Here is a 23,514-nt window from a genome sequence, read left to right as displayed (position 1 = left end):
TTAAAATGTATATAATTAGCACTGTGTAGGGGGCATGCAGAAGCTGAAGCTTTTGTAAGTGTCAAAGTTGTTGCATGCAGTGCTGCACTTCTGGGTACTGTTTCATATGCTGGACTACATCTGCACTATGAGATACCTAAGCAAAGGCAACACAGGTGATGTGATTGTGAAATGAGGAAAAGAAACTCCACATTTTTCAATTACATCACCTGTGTTTCCTAAGTTTACGAATGACATTGAGCAGATGAAGTTTAGGTCTGTCCACGGACACAGAAGAGGTCTGGCCTTTGTTCAAGAGTGAAGTGGACATGACTTACTTCATTGGTAGGCCTTCACATGTATTATCTCCTCTGTATTCTTCAACAAGCATAAATTTGATATGCAATCCTGAGTAGGCCTCACCTTAAACAAACCTCTGGAGAGGCCACACCTTATCGTCATCCTGAATCAATCATTTCAAATGTTAGGGACAGATTTATGATAGGTGTATGCCTCTTTTGCGCCACTGTGCGTCACTTTTGTGATGCAGCGGCGGTGCAAAAGATTTGCTATGAGGCGACAAAATTACAAATTGATGCATCTAGGCAGATGTGTCATGCTGTAAAAAACCCGTGCCACATGAAACCGATGCAGCAGTGATGCAAAAGATGCACCATGTTGCAAGACAGGCCTGACTTCATCTCCAACAAGATAAGAAGCTAAGTCTTCTGTAAATGTCAAAATTGTTGTATATACTGCTCAACTTCTATGTACTCTTTGATATGCTAGACTCCATCTGCACTATGAGATACCTAACCAAAGGCAACACAGGTGATGTGATTGTGAAATGAGGAAAAGAAACTCCACATTTTTCAATTACATCACCAGTGTTTCCTAAGTTTACGAATGACATTGTGCAGATGAAGTTTAGGTCTGTCCACGGACACAGAAGAGGTCGGGCCTTTGTTCAAGAGTGAAGTGGACATGACTTACTTCATTGGTAGGCCTTCACATGTATTATGTCCTCTGTTCTCTTCAACAACTCGAAATTTCATTTGGAACCCTGAGTAGGCCTCACCTCAAACAAACCTCTGGATAGGACACATCTTATTGGCATCCTGAAACAATCATTTAAAATGTTAGTGTCTTGCGACACTTTTGTGAGACAACAGCAGTGCAAAAGATGCACCATGTTTTAAGATAGGCCTCACTTCATCTGCATCAAGATACTGTTAGTTTAAAATGTATATCTTTAAGACTGTGTAGGGGGCCTGGAGAAGCAGAAGCTTCTGTAAGTGTCAAAGTTGTTGAAAAACTGTTTGTCCTTCAATCTTTTCCCTTGTCTTTTCTAATTTTTAAATACATGTTTTAATATTTTTCAAATGTTTGTTCTCTCTTTCACAGATTGAAAGTATAAAAATAAAAAGTGAGTAAGTTAACGACAATTATAAGGTAAATGTTTTGTACTCTTTTCGTTACTTTTCTATCACATTCACCTACTATTAGTTCCACAGCTTCATTTCTTTAACCCTCAGTTTCCTGCCTTTGCTACTTTCCTCATTCCTTTCTCTATTACCTACTTACTCAACTCCTTCCACTCTTTTTCTCAGTCCCTCTCTTCTCATAGTTCCTCACTCTTGTTCACTCACTCCGTCTCTATTACTCTTAGTGTCTTTGACTGATCACTCTTTCACTACTTGTTCATAATGCTTTCTCTGTGTAGTTGAAGCACACTAAGGGGCATATTATGAACACAGCCAATGAAATTATTGCTGTTTTTATTGGCAGAAAACTGCTGCAAAAGTGGTTTTAGCGGCAGTTTGCTGCCGCAAAAGCGGCTTTAGCGACACATTTCTGCCGATAAAAGCTGCAAAACTTTTATTGGCTATGTTGATGATATGGCTCTATGTTATTTACATTTCTTTGCTGTTTCAATTAATCTTTTTCTGTTATTTTTTCTTTTCTGTTTTCTGTTTTTTCTCTCTGTTATTCCACATGTTTTAATCTTATTTTGAACATTCACTCACATTCTCCAAGAAACTCTTCTTTGTTATTGTTCTACTCTCTTTTTTTTTCATTCACTTCCTTTTTTATTTTGTTTTTCACAATTATACCCTCTTCCATCTTTTCTTCGGTAAATAGATCTATTAAACAGTATCTCTGGTTTACTCCCTATAGCTGTCTTTCTTTTAACATTACTCTCTGTTTACTTCCCTTATACTAACTCTTCTTTTTTTTTTTTTTTTTTTTTTTGGTTCGCTCCCGGTTCGCGAACCGGGAAGCGAACGGGGAAGCGAACCAAAAGAAATAGAGCTTGCCAGAGTGCTAAACATTCTAGCAATTTTTTTTGAAAGGGGAGGTAGTTCTGAAAAGAACTTTTTTTTTAATGTTTTTGTTGTTTTATTTATTTTATTTATTTTTCTGAACATTTTTTGTTTTTTTTGTATTTTTTAACAGTTTTATGTTTTTTTTGGTTTTTGATGGAGGGGAAACAACAAAAAACAGGCATTGGAAAGGGCTCAACAGGAGCAAAAAAAAAAATATACTGTCTGCGGCGTTTAGGGCAATTGTGATTTTCATAAGCTCGGTTGATTAAGGTAATACTCATATTGCCACAAGACAGTAATGCACCACAATACAAGCAGGTAAACTTCATATGGACAAAGTTGTCCTGAATGTTTGGCACGGTTTCCCGTGCCTCTGCTGCTGTCAAAGATATCTGTGATGATGACCTGGCCACAGGAGTTGTTGGGTTGTCCTGCTGGTCACGCATCTCTGCCCGGCTGTAGTTTAATGGATGCCACCTGCTCATATGACGATGCATGGTGTAGTTACCGAAGCTGTATTTTTTTAAGGTGCCTCTAGATAACTTCTCCTTACATATGAGGCAGGTGACATATCTGGCATTTACTTTCTTCTGCCCTTCAGGGATCGAAAAAAACTGCCAAATAAAACTGGTTTTCCGATGAGAAACCCGGGGCTGCTCTTCTAAAAACTGTGGTACTTCTGTCTCCTCTTCCTCTTGCTCATCCTCATCCTCCTCTGTGTTGCTGATGAACTGGGGAGGTGGTCCTCTCTTCCCATGAGGAGGTGGTGGTGGTGGTGGGGGTCCACCAGCTGAAGCTACCAAGGAAGCCATTGCTGAACTATCAAAAAAGGTCTTCCTCTCACAAAGATGAAAGTCAGAGTGAGGAAAGAAGGAGGGGTTTTCATCATTTGGGAAAAACAATAGTTCTAAACCAATGAAAAGTGTTATTTTTAGGTCACCTGACCTAGCCTTACATCATTATGAAACCAAAAGTGAAATGAACCAATGAAAAGTTTTATTAACAAGTCACATGACCTGTTACGCTTATGTTACGCGCTGCGGAACGCGCCCCGGATCGCTTCCGGGTCGCTGCGCTTCGCGCCTCGGTTCGCGCTCCGGAGCACTTCTGGGTGCGCTAACGCGGCGCGTCATAAGACGCATTACGCGGCAACGCGATACGTCGCGCTTTCGCGACGCGCCCCTGATCGCTTCCGGGGAGCTGCGCTTCGCGTCTCAGTTCGCGTACCGGAGCACTTCCGGGTGCGCTAACGCGGCGCATCATAAGACGCATTACGCGTCACGATGTTGATTTCTAACGCGGCAGTTGCGCAAACGGAACGTTTACCGGTTCCCGGACCGGGTCGCGGCATCAAATTGAGCTAACGGGAAGCTTCCGGGTTCGCGAACCGGGAGCGCAGAAAAAAAAATATAAAAAAAAAAAATTATTAATAAACATATAACATATATTTTTGGATTTAAAGAAGAATACATTTTACAGCTACAGATATTAGCTTTTAAAAAACCAATGAAATTCACTGAAAAAACCATAGGTTATAGACCATATATAGTTAGGAATTAGCATTTACAAAACCTTGAAAATTCACTGAAAAAACCATAGGTTATAGACCATATATAGTTAGGAATTAGCATTTAAAAAACCTTATTTTACTCACACAAAACCATTGAAATTCCATATATAGTTAGTTGTACTAACTATATATCGCGCACCCGCAATCCACTGCTGATCATGTCACATATTACATCATTCATGACATGGTCAGTGACATCACTGATGACATCACTGATGACATCTCAAATGACATCACCGATGACATCACTGATGACATCTCAAATGACATCACTGATGACATCACTGATGTAATCTCAAATGACATCACTGATGACATCACTGATGACATCACTGATGTCATCTCAAATGACATCACTAATGACATCACTGATGACATCACTGATGACATCTCAAATGACATCTCAAATGACATCACTGATGACATCTCATTTGACATCACTGATGACATCACTGATGACATCTCAAATGACATCACTGATGACATCACTGATGACATCTCATTTGACATTACTGATCACATCACTGATGACATCATTCATGTGATATTATGATGAACCTCTTCAGACTCTTATATAATCTTAGATACACTCAGTATAAACATACACTCACAGACTGTCACTCATCCATGGAGTTACTCACACACCTAGTCAGTCATGCAAAGAATCAATCACACCTCCATTTCCTCAACTATACAGTTATACACACCTTACTTATTCAAACATATACTAAAACATATTTACTCTCTTATACAATCCCTGATACAAGTTCACAATGATCCATACAGCCACTCACACATTCACTAGCTCTCATGCACAGTTATTTATATATGCCAACTCTCACATGTACTTTGTTTTACATATGTACTTACTTTGACATGTAGCACTGAGATATCCATTCACTCACCAATACACTCATGCACACAGTCAACCGCCCATACAGGTGTTTCCACATGCACTTTTGAACCCATACATCTAGTGAATCAACTGCTCACACATCTATGCACAGAGTTATACACCTCCCAGCCACCCACACACACACTCAGTCTCCCATACAAATACTTGGGCAATCAACCAATAACCCATATAGTTACTCATATAGCTACTGATCAACACATGCAGCAGTTTACAGAACAACAGACATAATGATGCACAAATTAAGACAGTTTAGTCACTAACCCATGCACTCAGTGAGACACATTTAATCAGTCACTCATACAGTCAGTCATGCACCTAATAAATCCTTCATCCAGACACTTATAAATCCACTCATTCTTCAATATGTAAGACATATTTTAACTTTACAGAAACATACAGTCACTGGATGTTGTCATCAGTGATGTCATCAGTGATGTCATTTGAGATGTCATCAGTGATGTCATCAGTGATGTCATTTGAGATGTCATCAGTGATGTCATCAGTGATGTCACTGACCATGTCATGAATGATGTAATATGTGACATGATCAGCAGTGGATTGCGGGTGCGCGATATATAGTTAGTACAACTAACTATATATGGAATTTCAATGGTTTTGTGTGAGTAAAATAAGGTTTTTTAAATGCTAATTCCTAACTATATATGGTCTATAACCTATGGTTTTTTCAGTGAATATATATATAATTGTGCTCACCTGTGATCAAGACGTCTGTGACGTCGAAACGCGTTAGGACACGAGCATGTTGCACAGGGTTGACGAATAAAGTCATCTGCATCATCAGACACTGTGGGGTTCTTTTCTTTGGAGTGTCTGAAAGCGCAGTTTCTCCGGGATCTCCGTTCCCGGCCAGAGCCCGCCCTGCAGGACCGGAGGCCCCCGGTAAAGCGGAGGTGTTCTTGTGATGTTTAACGAGGGGGCATGGACCGCTCCTCGCCTGTTTGCCAGCACAAATGGACTGCCGAAGCAATGTGGCAAAGGGCGTAGGAGAAAGGGAGAAAAGAGAGGACAACGCCTTTCTTGGAAGCAGTGCGGATGCAGTACAAATCTTAATATCCTGTGGCAACTTTTGCACTAAGCAACGAACTTTTGCACTAAGCAATGTGAATTTTAACTTTATTTGCACCGAAAGGACAGTAGCTGGCAATATCGCTATTTAAGCAAGACTCCAATACTTGGCATGTCCGTGAATTACCATTGCGATGCATTATGGAGCCTGTAGTATATTCGAGCAGGCATGTGACCACTGAGTCTTAATAATTGTGCTCACCTGTGATCAAGACGTCTGTGACATCGAAACGCGTTAGGACACGAGCATGTTGCACAGGGTTGACGAATAAAGTCATCTGCATCATCAGACACTGTGGGGCTCTTTTCTTTGGAGTGGCTGAAAGCGCAGTTTCTCCGGGATCTCTGTTCTCGGCCAGAGCCCGCCCTGCAGGACCGGAGGCCCCCGGTAAAGCGGAGGTGTTCTTGTGATGTTTAACGAGGGGGCATGGACCGCTCCTCGCCTGTTTGCCAGCACAAATGGACTGCCGAAGCAATGTGGCAAAGGGCGTAGGAGAAAGGGAGAAAAGAGAGGACAACGCCTTTCTTGGAAGCAGTGCGGATGCAGTACAAATCTTAATATCCTGTGGCAACTTTTGCACTAAGCAATGAACTTTTGCACTAAGCAATGTGAATTTTAACTTTATTTGCACCGAAAGGACAGTAGCTGGCAATATCGCTATTTAAGCAAGACTCCAATACTTGGCATGTCCGTGAATTACCATTGCGATGCATTATGGAGCCTGTAGTATATTCGAGCAGGCATGTGACCACTGAGTCTTAATAATTGTGCTCACCTGTGATCAAGACGTCTGTGACGTCGAAACGCGTTAGGACACGAGCATGTTCCACAGGGTTGACGAATAAAGTCATCTGCATCATCAGACACTGTGGGGCTCTTTTCTTTGGAGTGGCTGAAAGCGCAGTTTCTCCGGGATCTCCGTTCCCGGCCAGAGCCCGCCCTGCAGGACCGGAGGCCCCCGGTAAAGCGGAGGTGTTCTTGTGATATATATATATATATATATATATATTCCCTGAAAAAAAAAAAGGTTACAGAGACGTTATAGTAGGGATTAGATTTCACTCATAGAAAACCGGTTTAATTCTGCAATTATAGTTGCCTGAGTTAGCTATAACTTAAGCCCCCACAATGCACTGCTTATGACCTCACATATTAGCTCACTCATAACAGGGTCAGTTACATCACGGATCTAACTTTAACGCCCTATAACCTTTTGTTTTTTCTGTAAATTTCTATGGTTTTTTAGTGCTATTTCCTAAATATAATGTCTCAGTAACCTTTATTTGTTTAATAAAATAAAATAAAATGCATTTTACTATGATTTGACCCATAAGTTAACTTGACTAATATACATTTTCACAAGTTTATAAATACATGTTATTCATATATTCATTCTTCTTATATATTCTAAAACTAAAAATTTCAAAATTAAGATAAGGTACTTATGTAGTCTTTCTATAAGTTCAATGCACCAAGTCTTTCTTTTTTTACATTTTTTTGGGGGGATTTGCAGATCCGTTGGTAATCCCCAGGCAAATAAGGGTTAAGCTGGTTATATTGCACACGTTCAATAGTAAAACAATAACACATGTAATATATATGCAATTGTAAATTCTATACGTGTATCACTGCCTGTGTGTGGGTGCGTGTGTGAGTGGCAATATGGGCATGTGAGTGGGTGTGTGAGTGGCTGTGTGGGTGGGTGTGAGTGTGGCAGTGTAGGTGTGCGAGTAGGTATGTAAGTGGTTATGTGGGTGTGTGAGTGGTTATGTGAGTGGGTATATGGGTATGTGAGTCTGTGTTTGAGTGGTTGTGTGGGTGTGTAAGTAGGCGTGTAAGTGAGCAGTTTGAGTGAGTCTGTGAGTGGGTGTGTGAGGTGCTGAATGGCTGTGTGAGTAATTATGTGGGTATATAAATAGTTGTGTGGGTATGTGAGTGGGTGGTTTTATGGGTATGTGAGTCTCTGAATAGGCATGTGAGTGGCTGTGTGAGTGGTTGTATAAATTGGTGTGTAAGTGTGTGAGTGAGCATGTGAGTAGGTGTGTGGGTCAGTGAAAGGGTATACACATTTTTTCAATTGAGGTCTGGATCCCCAAATCCACCTGAATCTTCCTAAACCTATGAGGATTCGTGGATCCTTAGGGTAATAAACAATAATAGTTTTTGGACAATTTCTTGCCCATGAAGGGTCCCTCAGACACCACTCCATCAGTCATATGGGTCAGGGTACCTTTACTTTGAACCCTTCTATCACTTTTACATTTTATTTTCCACCCTGCGAACAACGTTCCGATGTACAAAATGGCAGGCACAACTTTCCTCCCAGGTTGTGGCCAGCTAAACACAGCATTGCTATTGGCTTGTGGATCCGACAATCCACCCAGACCCGTGGAGGATCTGCAGCAGATCCACGTCCCTAAATATACATAAATCTTTTTCTAATAACTCAAAAACTACTTAACGTATTTACACAAAATTATAAGATTAGATCTTTTAGACCACGATCTAGCTTTCTGCCACATTTTGTGTAATTCTGTTCAGCTGTTTGGGGTGTAGTCATGTCTAAAATCCCTTTGAGAAATTACATAGGAGAAAAGGATTTTGGTACCCCCCTGTTCTCAGTACCTGCTTGATAAATCACCCTGAAACATTTCAGACCACAGCTGAAGTAAGTGGTAAAATAGTTTTAAAACTTTAGGTAAGATTCGTCAAGTGGCTCCAAAGTTATTAGCAGAACAAAAAACACGTTTCCTAACTATGGCTACCTACTAGCAACCACCAGTATACATATATATATTCACTCAATAACCTAAGGTTACAGGGGCGTTATAGTTAGGCTAAAATTTCACTCATACAAAACCATTGCAATTCAGCTGTTATAGTTACGTAAGCTAACTATAACTTACACTCTGCAATGGACTGCTTATGACCTCACATATTCCATCACTCATGACAAGGTCAGTAACATCACTGATGACATCCCAAATTATATCACTAATGACATCACTGATGATATAATCTACAGAACCACTCATACATCTACTCACATACCCACACAACTACTTATGTACCCACTCATTGATCCATATTGCGACTCACACAGTTACTCATTCCCTTTACACATACTTACACAAAAACAAAAAAGTACCAACAGCAGCAGACCAAGGTTCAGCACATCAACCTCAATCGTTGTAAGCATTCAGAGTCCTGGGCAATCGCTTCCAGAACTTGCCACAATTAAGCTCAACTGGCAACCAGATATGAATCCTTATAGAAAAAGGAAGGTGCACCAAGAATAAAGTTTGTTTTCTCTAAGAATTTCCAAAACGTCTCTTTATTGCAGTAATCGTACAAAGTGGACTTCAGCTAACGCGTATCGTTCCACTGAGGGAACTTCATCAGGGCTCAAAAGACAATTTTAGATGAATAATGAGGCCACATTCAAAGGCACAGAGATTTCTCAATATGAATGAATAAACTTCGTCCACATTCCTGAGATAAAAGTCACAAAAGGATGTCTATTTTTCAATTAGCGTCCTTTCTAGAAGACACCCCACATTAAGGGTAGAGGATATACCATTCAGTATCCTTGCTAAGATACATCCACGAGTAATCAAAAGAGAGTCCCAAACAATAATACTTTTATTCATGTTGAGAAATCTCTGTGACTTTGAACATGGACTCATTATTCATCTCAAATTGTCTTTTGAGCCCTGATGAAGTTCCCTCAGTGGACTGAAACGCGTTGGCTGTTGTCCATTTTTTTACGACCGACTACTAAAAAGAGACGTTTTGGAAATACTTGGAGAAAACTGACTTTATACTTGGTGCACCTTCCTTTTTCTATAAACCTACTTACACAGATACTCACTCACACATAGTCACTCACACAGCCACTCGCTCACCAAAGAGCAACTCAAACACCCACTTATTTACCCATGCAACAACTCGCACACCCAGCCACTCACCCATGCAGTCTCTCACTTTCCCATACAGCCACTCACATAGGCACCCAGTCAACCAATCATTTACCCAAACACCCACTCAAACAGCCACTCAATCACCCATACAGCCACTTACACACACAGTCACTCACCCATACAACCACTCACATAGCCACATAGTCACTGATAAAGCCACTCACATATCTACTCACAGACCAATACAGCCACTCAAACAGCCACTCACACAACCATACAGCCACTCTTACACCCATTCACTCACCAATACAGATACTCACATGCCCACTTACAAATCCTTCGAGCCACCCACTCACCCATACAGCCACTCATATAGTCACTCTCTTAAACTCATAGCCTCTCACAAACCTACTCACTCACCAATACAGCCTGTCACACAGCCACTCCCATATCCATACATTTACTGACACACCGACTTATTCACCTATACAGGTACTCACACACCCACTTATTCACAAATACAGACACTCACATAGCCACTTACACACCTATACAGTCACTCAGACATTGACTCACACATGAATTCACACAGCTACTCACATAATGTATGTTAGAAATAGTATCACTCATTAGTAGTATACAAAGCATAGTAATTTAACTGTTGTAGTATCTTAGTATATACTTTTGACCCTCAGAAACTTTCGGAAAACAGTCACTTTCACTGGATGATGTCATCAGCGATGTCATCAGTAATATCATTGACCATGTCATGGGTGATTTAATATGTGAGGTCAAAAGCACTGCATTGAGGTGGCATAAGTTATAGTTAGCTCAGGTAAATATAACTTCTGGATTTCAATGATTTTGTACGAGTGAAATCGGATTCTAACTATAATGTCCCTGTAACCTTTGTTTTTTCCCATGAACTTCTAGTTTAAAAAAAATTCTATTTCGTAACTTTAACATCCCTATAACCTATTGTTTTTTGTGAAATTTAAAGGTTTTTCAAATTTTATTTCCTAACTGTAACCTGTAAACTTTCAGAGCATGTGTGTGAGTGGCTGTATAGACCGGTGACTGGGTGTGTGAGTGTTTGTATGGGTCTGCGACTGGTTGTTTGAGTAGTTATGTTGGTTTCTGAGTAGCTGTGTAGGTGTGTCAGTGGGTTTGTGAGTGGCTGTATGGGTATGCAAGTGGGTGTGTGAGTGGCCTAATGGGGCTATGAGTAGGTTCTTGAGTAGCTGTGTGGGTGTATGGATAAGTTTGTAAGTCGCTATATGGGTAATATGTGGCTGTGTGAGTAGCTGTACAGATGAGCGAGTAACTGCATGAGTGGCTATATGGGTGGATGAATGTGAAGGGCTATGCCAGTGACTTTGGTGGCTGTGTGAGTGGCTCTATTGGTGGATGAGTGTGTGAGTGGCTGTATGGGTGACTGAGTGGCTGTGTGAATGGCTCTATGGGGGAGTGCTTGGGTATGTACGTGGATATGTGGATAAGTGAGAGGCTGTTTGACTGGATGTATGGGTACATGAATAGATGTGTAAGTGACTGTTTTGTACAGTAGGTATTTGTGTGATTGGCTGTATATATGCGTAATAATATAGATGTGTGAATGGTATGTAGGTGGCTTTGTGGATGAATGAATAGATATGTGAGTGGCTGTATAGGTGAGTGAGTAGCTCTGTTAGTAGTTGTATTGCTGAGTGAGTGATAGTGTGAGTAGATGTATGGGTGAGTGAGTGGTTTTGTGAGTTGCTTTGTTGGTGTGTGAATGGGTATTTGAGTGGTTGTAGGGGTGTGCGATTGAGTATGTGAGTAGTTGTATATACTGTGAGTGAGAGTGGTTTTATGGGTGTGTGAGTAGTTGTATGCGTCTGTGAGTAGTTTTATGGGTGAGTGAGTGGGGTGAGTGACTGTATGAGTAAGTGAGTGTGTGTGTCATTAGTTCTATGTGTCTGTGAATTTATATGTAAGTGGGTGCGTGAGTGGGTATATGAGAGGTGAAGCAGGGATGTGAGTGGATCTGTGAATGATATCATCAGTGATGTCATCAATTATGTCATTTGAGATGTCATCAATGATGTCATCAGTGATATTACTGACCATGTCATGAGTAACTTAATATATGAGGTCATACCCTGTGCATTGCAGGGGCGAAAGGTATAGTTACCTCAGGTAACTATACTTTGTAGATTTCAATGGTTTTGTAGGAGTGAAATCTGAGCCTAATTATAACATCCCTTTAACCTTTGTTTTTTTCAGTGAATTTCTAAGGTTCTTTTAATTCCATTTCCTAACTCTATTGTGCTTGTAACCCCTTGTCTTTTTTCAGTGAATTTAGTTCTGTATGCGTTGGAGTCGTGTCAGAAGTTTGGCCGTGGCTCCAGCGTAGAGTGCGTTGCCATAGTCCAATCTACTGCTGACGAGGGCTTGCATGACCATCCTTCTAGTTTTGGTGGGGATCCACTTGAAGATCCTGCGAAGCATGCGGAGGGTGTTGAAGCAGGAGGAGGAGACGGCGTTGATCTGCTTTGTCATGGAGAGTGTAGGGCCGAGGATGATCCCTAGGTTTTGTGCGTGGTTGGTGGGTATGGGGGGTGCTCCTAGTGCTGTACCTGCAAACACAACAATGATGGACAGAATGTGGATCAATGTCACACATTCACCCCAGTCCAAAGATCTGGGCCCAAATCCATCGTTTTTCCACTCCACACCACCCTGGGTTAGACAATGGCGATATGCAAATCAGCGCTGACCCTGTGCCCCATTGGAACAGTCCAGTCCGAACTACAAAAGCCATGTCCTTCCCAGAACGGAAACAAGCATCCGAGGACCGGCCCGGTTTCGAGGTAACACCTCTCATCAGCCCGGCTAGCTTGATTCCAGTGGTGTGGAGTGCCTGGGACTCACGTCTGAGCATCCCCAGTACACTTAGATCGGTACCTGCAAACACAACAATGATGGACAGAATGTGGATCAATGTCACACATTCACCCCAGACCAAAGATCTGGGCCCAAATCCATCGTTTTTCCACTCCACACCACCCTGGGTTAGACAATGGCGATATGCAAATCAGCGCTGACCCTGTGCCCCATGGGAACAGTCCAGTCCGAACTACAAAAGCCATGTCCTTCCCAGAACGGAAACAAGCATCCGAGGACCGGCCCTGTAGGGTAGCAGTCCCCAGGGCCTTCTAGGGCTCCAAGAGGATGGCAGTGCGGCCCCCATCCAACAAGTTTAAAGCCCCAGGGATGCTGTGGTCCCCGGAGCCAGGGGTGTGCAACGAACCCCCATATTTAAATAAAGTGTGCCCCGGGGAGGTGGTGGTCCCCGGGGCAGTGTGGGGGAGCTCGAGCCCCCCACACACAGTTTTACAAAGTAGCCTCAAGGAGGTGGCAGTCCCCGGGGCTTAGGGGGCCCACAAGGCCCCCCGCCCTATTTAGTTTGAAGCCCATTTTTTACAAGCCCCCGGGAGGTGGCGCTCCCTGGGGTTTCATGGGGGCCTCATAATATTAAATGAGCCCCTGTATTATAAATCTGCATTGCACCCGGGACCTGGCCCACCCGGGAGCTTCTAGAAAACGAAGCGCGGGAGACCGCACTTCATTTATTTTGGGCCTGTTTCGCGAACCCAAAGCGAATCCCACTTTTTAAAAAAAAATGCTTTTTTTGGCCCTGGGGGTCCCTGAGAATGCCTAGTGGGTCTACCCTGCCCCCGTTTCTTCATCACAAGATGACTGCCAACACTTTTTGGTTTAGAGTGTTGGCAGCCAATCAGAGTAAAGCTTGTGCTCAGGAGGGTTCGCGGATCCACCTCGGTCACCAGATATAGATATTTTTTATTTTTTTATTTCTCAAGAACTACTGAATAGATTTACACCATTTAAAACAAAGAACACTTTCTGAACCAAGAGCTACCCTTTTGCCAAATGTGGTGTAATTCTTTCCAGTAGTTTGGACTAGAGCTTTGGCTAAAGTTTCCTATGGAAATTAACATGGAGAAAACATGATTTGGGACCCTCCTTTTTTCTTAGCCCCCACTTGACAAATCACCTCAAAACTTTCAAGTCAGGAGCTGACTAGAGCAAGGCATTCATTTTGAAAATTTCATAAATATTTGTCAAACGGCGCCAAAGATATTGGCAATTTTTAATTTTTTTTTATTGAAACAGAGTCCTAACTATAACTACCTGCTGACCGCCAGTAGGTAATATATGTGTAAAGACTTTCTCATAGCAGTTACTTTGTTCTTATCACTGGGAGCTCCCTTTCATTGGACCATCAACAGCGCAACTGCCGCAAGTGAGGGGAAGGCGTGGTGACCGGGCTTAAAGCACTGCCTCTCCCCCCGCGGCGAGTGAGACTTTCTCATACCAGTTACCTTGTTTGTTCTTATTGCTGGGAGCTCTCTTTCGTTGGACCCATCGTCCCGCTGGTAGGTGGCTGTGTGAGTCTCTCCATTGCTGGCATCTAACCTGAGAACTGCCCTATCACCCAGGAAGAAGCCTATAACACCCAGGGTGCACTATCAACAGCACAGCTGCTGCGAGTGAGGGGGAGGCGTGGTGACCGTGCTTAAAGTGCTGCCTCTCCACCCGCGACGCGGGATGGACGTGGGATGATGCCCGGGCAAAGCCCAGACCAAGGGCTGGTCTGTTTGAGCCCGTCAGAGACTGGCAAAGACCCCCCAAAGTCCAACTGTGAGGATTGTATTTGCTAGCCCTTGTTGCTGATTTTAAGTCATGGCTAAAATGAACAAGCGTAAAGTGGGCTTGGCTTCTGGAGTTGTGGGGACATTAGATGCATTCCTTTCTAGGGCTGAAGCAGCACTGATTCATGAGATCCAGCTCCCTGAACGCAGATTGTCGCTGGAGCCCTCATTACCTCCGACGTTGCTCCCTGAGTGCATCGTCACTAATGATCCAACTTCATTGACTAGTCAGACTCCACTGGCACCACTAAATTCTCCACCCCCCGATTTGGGGAACATAACCCACAGCCCGAGACACCTATGGTTCACACTAGGAGTCAAAAGTCGAGCTCAAAAAAAAGGAAAGCTCGGGGTCCCTCTAAGCTCAATCAGCACGTACCTAGAGCAACTAAATGCAAGGCGGGTGAAATTGGGTGTGAAGCCAGTTCCAAGATGAATATTTCCTCTAATAATGCCTATATACCCAATTCCAATGTAACAACTGATTCAGTATAATGTCTATCCGAGGCTGTACTTTTCCCACGGATAGAAAACAAACTTCAAGCCCTGATAAATTTGCTCCTAGACAAACTGACCCTGTTAGACAGGAAGGTTGGCTAAAATAGAGCAGTCTATCTCCAGCACCCTGCTAACTAATTCCAACGTGCGGCTGGGCGAAGGGTCGGCCTCTCAGTTGGTGAGTGGAAAACACTCCAGGGCAGTTACAAATATTGCACCCTGCCACCCACCTCCAGCCGCTGCAGCATTCATGGCCAACCAATCCTTGCATCCCATTCATAGCGCACACCTCCCATATCAGCTCCGACATCAGGGGACTCCCGCATTCGGGTTCCCCAACAATGTGTTTCAAGCAACTCTCATGCCCACACGTTCTTAAACCTTCCTCCGGAGGCCACATCCTATACAGTTGTCTTGGCCAACGTCCCAGTGCTACCGCCTGCAGCACAGAAACACTGGTCTTCGCTGAGGAATAGGGCATTACACCTGCTGACTGTCAGGACAGGTATTAAGCAAGATCTTTTCCCTGATTTTAAAATGGTCTGAAGAATACCATGGATTGGCAAATCACATTAGTCCCTATCTGGGGACTGTGTGGTTCCAAGCTTTGGGTCCCCATGGTTGGTTCAACACATTCTGGACAGGGAAGGAAATCAACAAATCAAGACGGACGATATTAACATCCTTCCCCTGTTTTTTTATTACCAACCAACTATAGATAACAGGGGCACCAATCGGGGGGCAGCACCACAAGCTCGTAGCACACATAACTATCCAGTCCCTATACATAATCGCTTTGACATTTTTGCCTCTTTAGATGATATCAATTGACTTGGATCTGACACTGATGTATCGTTCTCAGGCTTACATGATTTCATGGGTAGTTGTAAGAACGGTTCAGATCCTATTTCACTGTGCATTATGGAACCAACCCCAAAAAGGTACTCCGAACACGTAGGGGCAGGACTTGTGCGAGGCACCCACAACTTTGTGGATATTGGCCAAGGTGGGGTGGACATAAGCGGTGTAGCGAAGGAGGACTATTTTACCACTCCCTTCCTTGCAGGACTCCCCATGTCCAATAATAGTTCTAGACAGGTGGATATGGATAATATCACTGTTCCTTACCCCCTGGTCATTTCCAACACTCCTATCCAAGGGCCTAAAAAACTTAACCTATCACTAGTCTGCTGGAACATTGTGGTCTTTCAATAAAACTTCCTCATCTGAATGGTCCTCATTCATGATATTTGGGTATTTCAGGAAACCTGGACAGTTGAACAAATTTATCACCCAGGCTTCCTACATTTTTACAAACCAGCCCTGGGGGGACAGAGGGGTAGACCTATAGGGGGACTCGTAATTTGGGTCAGACAGCAAGCAGGCTATACAGTGGAGGAAGTCCAGGTTGATAGTAGAGATATTATTGTCATCAGACTCCGGATGGGAAATGTTCCAGATATATTGGTCATTAGTGTCTATGCTAGAGGGACCCCAGGGGGCAGAGTTTCTAGCACAGTCGCGCAATTAGATGGGTTTTTAGACCAGTGCAGGGGATGCAGCAACTTGATAATCATAGGGGACTTCAACTGTACCTTCGAACCCCTTGATCATGAGGATGGTAAACTCAGTATTGAGAAGGATGCTCAATGGGACATTCCGCCCCTTGACCTCCACCTATTAAAAGATGGACTGAGTCTGCATTCCAGCTGAAAGGGGTATGTCTGCAACGGGGATTAAGGGTAGTGAATGGGAGGCCCAAGTCAGACAGGTGGAGCTCTCACTCCTTTAATAATGGGATGAGAAGCAGCCGTATTGATTACATTTTTCTTAATATGGAATTCTGGTCCTCCCCACAGGATATGGTAGTACAGGATCGGCTTGAAAGCGACCACAACCCCTTAGTACTCTTGTTGCAGGTCTCTGGTCTTCGCACTCATGATTGCCAGGACACAGCAAAGATTACCGTAGAAGTTGAGCTTACCAATTACTCCAGGAGAGTCAAATGGGCTAAGGTTATTGTCAACGAAGGGTACTTTAAACTGAGACATTCAGGAGGATATACATTTAATTATTCTGCAGGTCCATAATGAGCTGTTCTCATAAAGTTTTTGACTAAAATGCCCAAAAAATTAAGGAAAGAATCTTTTCCAAAGGCTGCTTCGCGGTATAATAAATCATGTAGAGAGGCCTATAGGACTTTAGGTGGGAGCCATTATATTAAAGAACATGGATGACATTAAAAAGGCAAGGGCTGGGTACAAGCAAGCCCTATCGCAAGCAAAAAGGGATTGGGTCAAAAACTATTGGTAAGACTTGCTTAGGGCCAGTAAGAAAAAACATATGGCCAACTTTTGGCATCTCGTCAAATGGGGTAGCGACGCTTTAAACCCAGCCTCTGTCAACCATGTTGCACCTGAGATGTGGACATCTCATTTAGAGGACCAGTTAGCTGCCAGTAATGACAGCACAGATCAATTCAATATGCCCAACCCTACCACCACCCTTCACTTTTCTAGGCAAGAGGTTACAAATGTCCTCAAGCTAATTCCAAAAGATAGGGCCCCCGGCCTAGATTGTATACCAGCGGACCTGTTTATGCATGATGGGAATAATTGGGTGACCTACATCCAGCTACTTGCTAATGCTATAGCCAGTGGCGCCCCATCCCAGAAACGTGGTCAGGAGCAGAGATCATCCCGATCTTTAAAAAGGGGGATCGATCTAAACCTGGCAATTATCGCCACGCTGATATTATGTGAAATCCAGACGTGGATGGACGAAACAGACATTTTGTCACCATTGCAGGCAGGGTTCCGGCCACAAACTGGCACCATAGACCAGGTTTTTAGGTTTGTGATTATATACTGGAGGGTGGTTATTTTGGGAGGGGTTACACTATTCGCAACCTTTATTGATCTAAAAACGGCTTTTGATCGGGTGCCCTGCATTAAAATGTGAAGAGCTTTTATGGATATGGGGATGCCACTTGAAATGTTGTCTGTTTTAATTTTGTTACATAATTCCAATTTTTCCCAGGTCCGCTGGGGTATAAATGGGGACATTACAAACAAGTTTCCCATCTCCAAGGTGGTTCGCCAGGGGTGTGTTCTTGCACCAACCTTGTTTTCCCTATTTCTTAACAGGGTTGTGCGGTACTTCTCTAACTACCCCACGGATGCCCCCACCCTAGCAGGCATGAATATACCCCTGCTAATGTTCGCGGACGATACACTGATAATATCTAAAACCCAGAAAGGGCTGCAGACAGCCCTCACTAGGTTTGAGGAGTTCTGCCGCGATCATGACCTTGTGGTAAATGTGGAGAAGACCAAGTTTATGGTTCTCCACAATCATAAGGTCATCAAAGGGAGTGAATAAAGTCCAACTTGAGCAGACCGGCATTTTTACAAATCCGGGAATTACCTTAGGAAGGAAATTAATTTAGAAACCCCAGACCGATATGCCTGCTCTCAAACATGCTCAACTGACAGGAGTCCTTATGAAGGAACAGAGACTTCCCATACAAAGCCAGTGGCTCCTGTTATAAAGATATATAAAACTAAAATTAATACCTCAGTATTATACAGGGCAGAGCTGTGGGGCTTTGAAGATTTAGCACCCCTGATTGCAGCCCAAAACAAATTTGTGAAAGTCCTATTATGTCTCCCACAGTCAACTCTACTGATGCCTCTGTATCTAGATTTGGGCTGTAATAAAATCGATGATATAGCTCATTTCAGACCCGTGGCATACTGGAGAAGACTTTGGGTTACCCTAGAACTGTCCCTGTATACCCAAACACTTCTTGAAACCAGGCGGGCTGATAGCTCATGTAAGATCTCCTGGTTAAGAAGGATAAAGAAACCCTGAGTGATATGGGGATGTTCAGCTTATGGGAGAATCCCACAGGTAACCTTTTTTCCTCAAAGAAAGAGTTTAAGGTAGCTTACTGGAACATGACTAGGATTGTGGGCGCGCGAGTTATAGTTAGGGGCAATTTCAATGGTTTTATACGCGTGAAATGTCCAGCTAACTTTAACACCCCTAAAACCTATAGTTTTTTCAGTGAATTTCTAAGGTTTTTTAAATGCTAATTCCTAACTATAACATGTCTGAAACCTATGGTTTTTTCAGTGAATTTCTAAGGTTTTTAAAATGCTAATTCCAAACTATAACATGTATGAAACCTATGGTGTTTTCTGAGAATTTCAAAAGTTTTTTAAATGTTAATTCCTAACTATAATATGTCTGAAACCTATGTTTTTTTTCAGTGAATATATATATATCATTATATATCAATATATATATATATATATATATATATATATTCACTGAAAAAAACATAGGTTATAGACCATATATAGTTAGGAATTAGCATTTAAAAACCTTATTTTTCTCACACAAAACCATTGAAATTCCATATATAGTTAGTTGTACTAACTATATATCGCGCACCCGCAATCCACTGCTGATCATGTCACATATTACATCATTCATGACATGGTCAGTGACATCACTGATGACATCACTGATGACATCTCAAATGGCATCACTGATGACATCACTGATGACATCTCAAATGACATCACTGATGACATCACTGATGACAACATCCAGTGACTGTATGTTTCTGTAAAGTTAAAATATGTCTTACATAATGAAGAATGAGTGGATGTATAAGTGTCTGGATGAAGGATTTAGTAGGTGCATGACTGACTGTATGAGTGAGTGAATAAATGTGTGTCACTGAGTGCATGGGTTAGTGACTAAACTGTCTTAATTTGTGCATCATTATGTCTGTTGTTCTGTAAACTGCTGCATGTGTTGATCAGTAGCTATATGAGTAACTATATGGGTTATTGGTTAGTTGCCCAAGTATTTGTATGGGAGACTGAGTGTGTGTGTGTGGGTGGCTGGGAGGTGTATGACTCTGTGCATAGATGTGTGAGCAGTTGATTCACTAGATGTATGGGTTCAAAAGTGCATGTAGAAACACCTGTATGGGCGGTTGACTGAGTGCATAGGTGAGTGAATGGATATCTCAGTGCTACATGTCAAAGTAAGTACATATGTAAAACACAGTACATGTGACAGTTGACATATATAAATAACTGTGCATAAGAGCCAGTGAATGTGTGAGTGGCTGTATGGATCATTGTGAACTTGTATCAGGCATTGTAAAAGAGAGTAAATATGTGTTAGTATATGTTTAAATAAGTAAGGTGTGTATAACTGTATAGTTGAGGAAATGGAGGTGTGATTGATTCTTTGCATGACTGACTAGGTGTGTGAGTAACTCCATGGATGAGTGACAGTCTGTGAGTGTCTGTTTACACTGAGTATATCTAAAGTTATATTAGAGTCTGAAGAGGTTCATCGTATTATCACATGAATGATGTCATCAGTGATGTGATCAGTAATGTCAAATGAGATGTCATCAGTGATGTCATCAGTGATGTCATTTGAGATGTCATCAGTGATGTCATCAGTGATGTCATTTGAGATGTCATCAGTGATGTCATCAGTGATGTCACTGACCATGTCATGAATGATGTAATATGTGACATGATCAGCAGTGGATTGCGGGTGCGCGATATATAGTTAGTACAACTAACTATATATGGAATTTCAATGGTTTTGTGTGAGTAAAATAAGGTTTTTTAAATGCTAATTCCTAACTATATATGGTCTATAACCTATGGTTGTTTCAGTGAATTTTCAAGGTTTTGTAAATGCTAATTCCTAACTATATATGGTCTATAACCTATGGTTTTTTCAGTGAATTTCATTGGTTTTTTAAAAGCTAATATCTGTAGCTGTAAAATGTATTCTTCTTTAAATCCCAAAATATATTTTATATGTTTATTAATAATTTTTTTTAAAATATTTTTTTTGGTTCGCTCCCGGTTGCGAACCGGGAAGCTTCCCGTTAGCTCATCTTGATGCCGCGACCCAGTCCGTGAACCGGTAAACGTTCCGTTTGCGCAACTGCCGCGTTAGAAATCAACATCGTGACGCGTTGCGGAAGCGCGACGTATCACGTTGTCGCGTAATGCGTCTTATGACGCGCCGCGTTAGCGCACCCGGAAGTGCTCCGGTACGCGAACTGAGACGCGAAGCGCAGCTCCCCGGAAGCGATCCGGGGCGCGTTCCGCAGCGCGTAACTTAAGCGTAAGAGGTCATGTGACTTGTTAATAAAACTTTTCATTGGTTCATTTCACTTTTGGTTTCATAATGATGTAAGGCTAGGTCAGGTGACCTAAAAATAACACTTTTCATTGGTTTAGAACTATTGTTTTTCCCAAAGGATGAAAACCCCTCCTTCTTTCCTCACTCTGACTTTCATCTTTGTGAGAGGAAGACCTTTTTGGATAGTTGAGCCATGGCTTCATTAGTTGCTTCAGCTGGTGCACCCCACCACCACCTCCACCTCCTCATGGGAAGAGAGGACCACCTCCCCAGTTCATCAGCAACACAGAGGAGGAAGAAGATGAACTAGAGGAAGAGGAGACAGAAGGACCACAGTTCTTACAAGAGGTGCCCCGGGTTTCCCATCGGAAAGCCAGTTTTATTTGGCAGTTTTTTTCAATCCCTCGAGGGCAGAAGAAAGTAAATGCTAGGTATGTCACCTGCCTCATTTGTAAAGACCAGTTATCTAGAGGCACTGATAAAAAGTATAGCTTCTGTAACTATACCATGCATCGCCACATGAGCAGGTGGCATCCATTGAACTACAGCCAAGCAGAGATGCGTGACCTGCAGGATAACCCAACAACAACTCCTGTGGCCAGGTCAACATCACAGATATCGTTGACAGGAGCAGAGGCACGGGAAACCGTGCCAAACATTCAGGAGAACTTTGTTCATATCAAATTTACCTGCTTGTATTGCGGTGCATTGCTGTCATGTGGTAACATGAGCATTAACTTAATCAACCTAGCTTATAAAAATCACAATTGCCCTAACCGCCCCAGACAGTAATTTTTTTTTTTGCTCCTGTTGAGCCCTTTTCAATGCCTGTTTTTTGTTGTTTCCCCTCCATCAAAAACAAAAAAAAAACATAAAACTGTTCAAAAAATACAAAAAAAACAAAAAATGTTCAGAAAAAAAAATATATATATAAAACAACAAAAACATTAAAAAAAAAGTTCTTTTCAGAACTACCTCCCCTTTAAAAAAAAAATTGCTAGAATGTTTAGCACTCTGGCAAGCTCTATTTCTTTTAGTTCGCTTCCCCGTTCGCTTCCCGGTTCCCGAACCGGGAGCGAACCAAAAAAATAAAAAAAATTAAAAAAAGAAGAGTAAGTATAAGGGAAGTAAACAGAGAGTAATGTTAAAAGAAAGACAGCTATAGGGAGTAAACCAGAGATACTGTTTAATAGATCTATTTACCGAAGAAAAGATGGAAGAGGGTATAATTGTGAAAAACAAAATAGATAAGGAAGTGAAAGAAAAAAAAGAGAGTAGAACAATAACAAAGAAGAGTTTCTTGGAGAATGTGAGTGAATGTTCAAAATAGGATTAAAACATGTGGAATAACAGAGAGAAAAAACAGAAAACAGAAAAGAAAAAATAACAGAAAAAGATTAATTGAAACAGCAAAGAAATGTAAATAACATAGAGCCATATCATCAACATAGGCAATAAAAGTTTTGCAGCTTTTATCGGCAGAAATGTGTCGCTAAAGCCGCTTTTGCGGCGGAAAACTGCCGCTAAAACCACTTTTGCAACAGTTTTCTGCCAATAAAAACAGCAATAATTTTATTGGCTGTGTTCATAATATGCCCCTCAGTGTGCTTCAACTACACAGAAAAAGCATAATGAACAAGTAGTGAAAGAGTGATCAGTCAAAGACACTAAGAGTAATAGAGACGGAGTGAGTGAACAAGAGTGAGGAACTATGAGAAGAGAGGGACTGAGAAAAGGAGTGGAAGGAGTAGAGTAAGTAGGTAATAGAGAAAGGAATGAGGGAAGTAGCAAAGGCAGGAAACTGAGGGTTAAAGAAATGAAGCTGTCGAACTACTAGTAGGTGAATGTGATAGAAATGTAACAAAAAGAGTACAAAACATTTACCTTATAATTGTCGTTAACTTACTCACTTTTTGTTTTTATACTTTCAATCTGTGAAAGAGAGAACAAACATTTGAAAAATATTAAAACATGTATTTAAAAATTAGAAAAGACAAGGGAAAAGATTGAAGGACAAACAGTTTTTCAACAACTTTGACACTTACAGAAGCTTCTGCTTCTCCAGGCCCCCTACACAGTCCTAAAGATATACATTTTAAACTAACAGTATCTTGATGCAGATGAAGTGAGGCCTATCTTAAAACATGGTGCATCTTTTGCACTGCTGTTGTCTCACAAAAGTGTCGCAAGACACTAACATTTTAAATGATTGTTTCAGGATGCCAATAAGATGTGTCCTTTCCAGAGGTTTGTTTGAGGTGAGGCCTACTCAGGGTTCCAAATGAAATTTCGAGTTGTTGAAGAGAACAG

The sequence above is a fragment of the Lissotriton helveticus genome, chromosome 6 (genome assembly GCF_964261635.1).
Source record: "Lissotriton helveticus chromosome 6, aLisHel1.1, whole genome shotgun sequence".
Taxonomy (NCBI): domain Eukaryota; kingdom Metazoa; phylum Chordata; class Amphibia; order Caudata; family Salamandridae; genus Lissotriton; species Lissotriton helveticus.
This window is presented reverse-complemented; position numbering follows the sequence as displayed.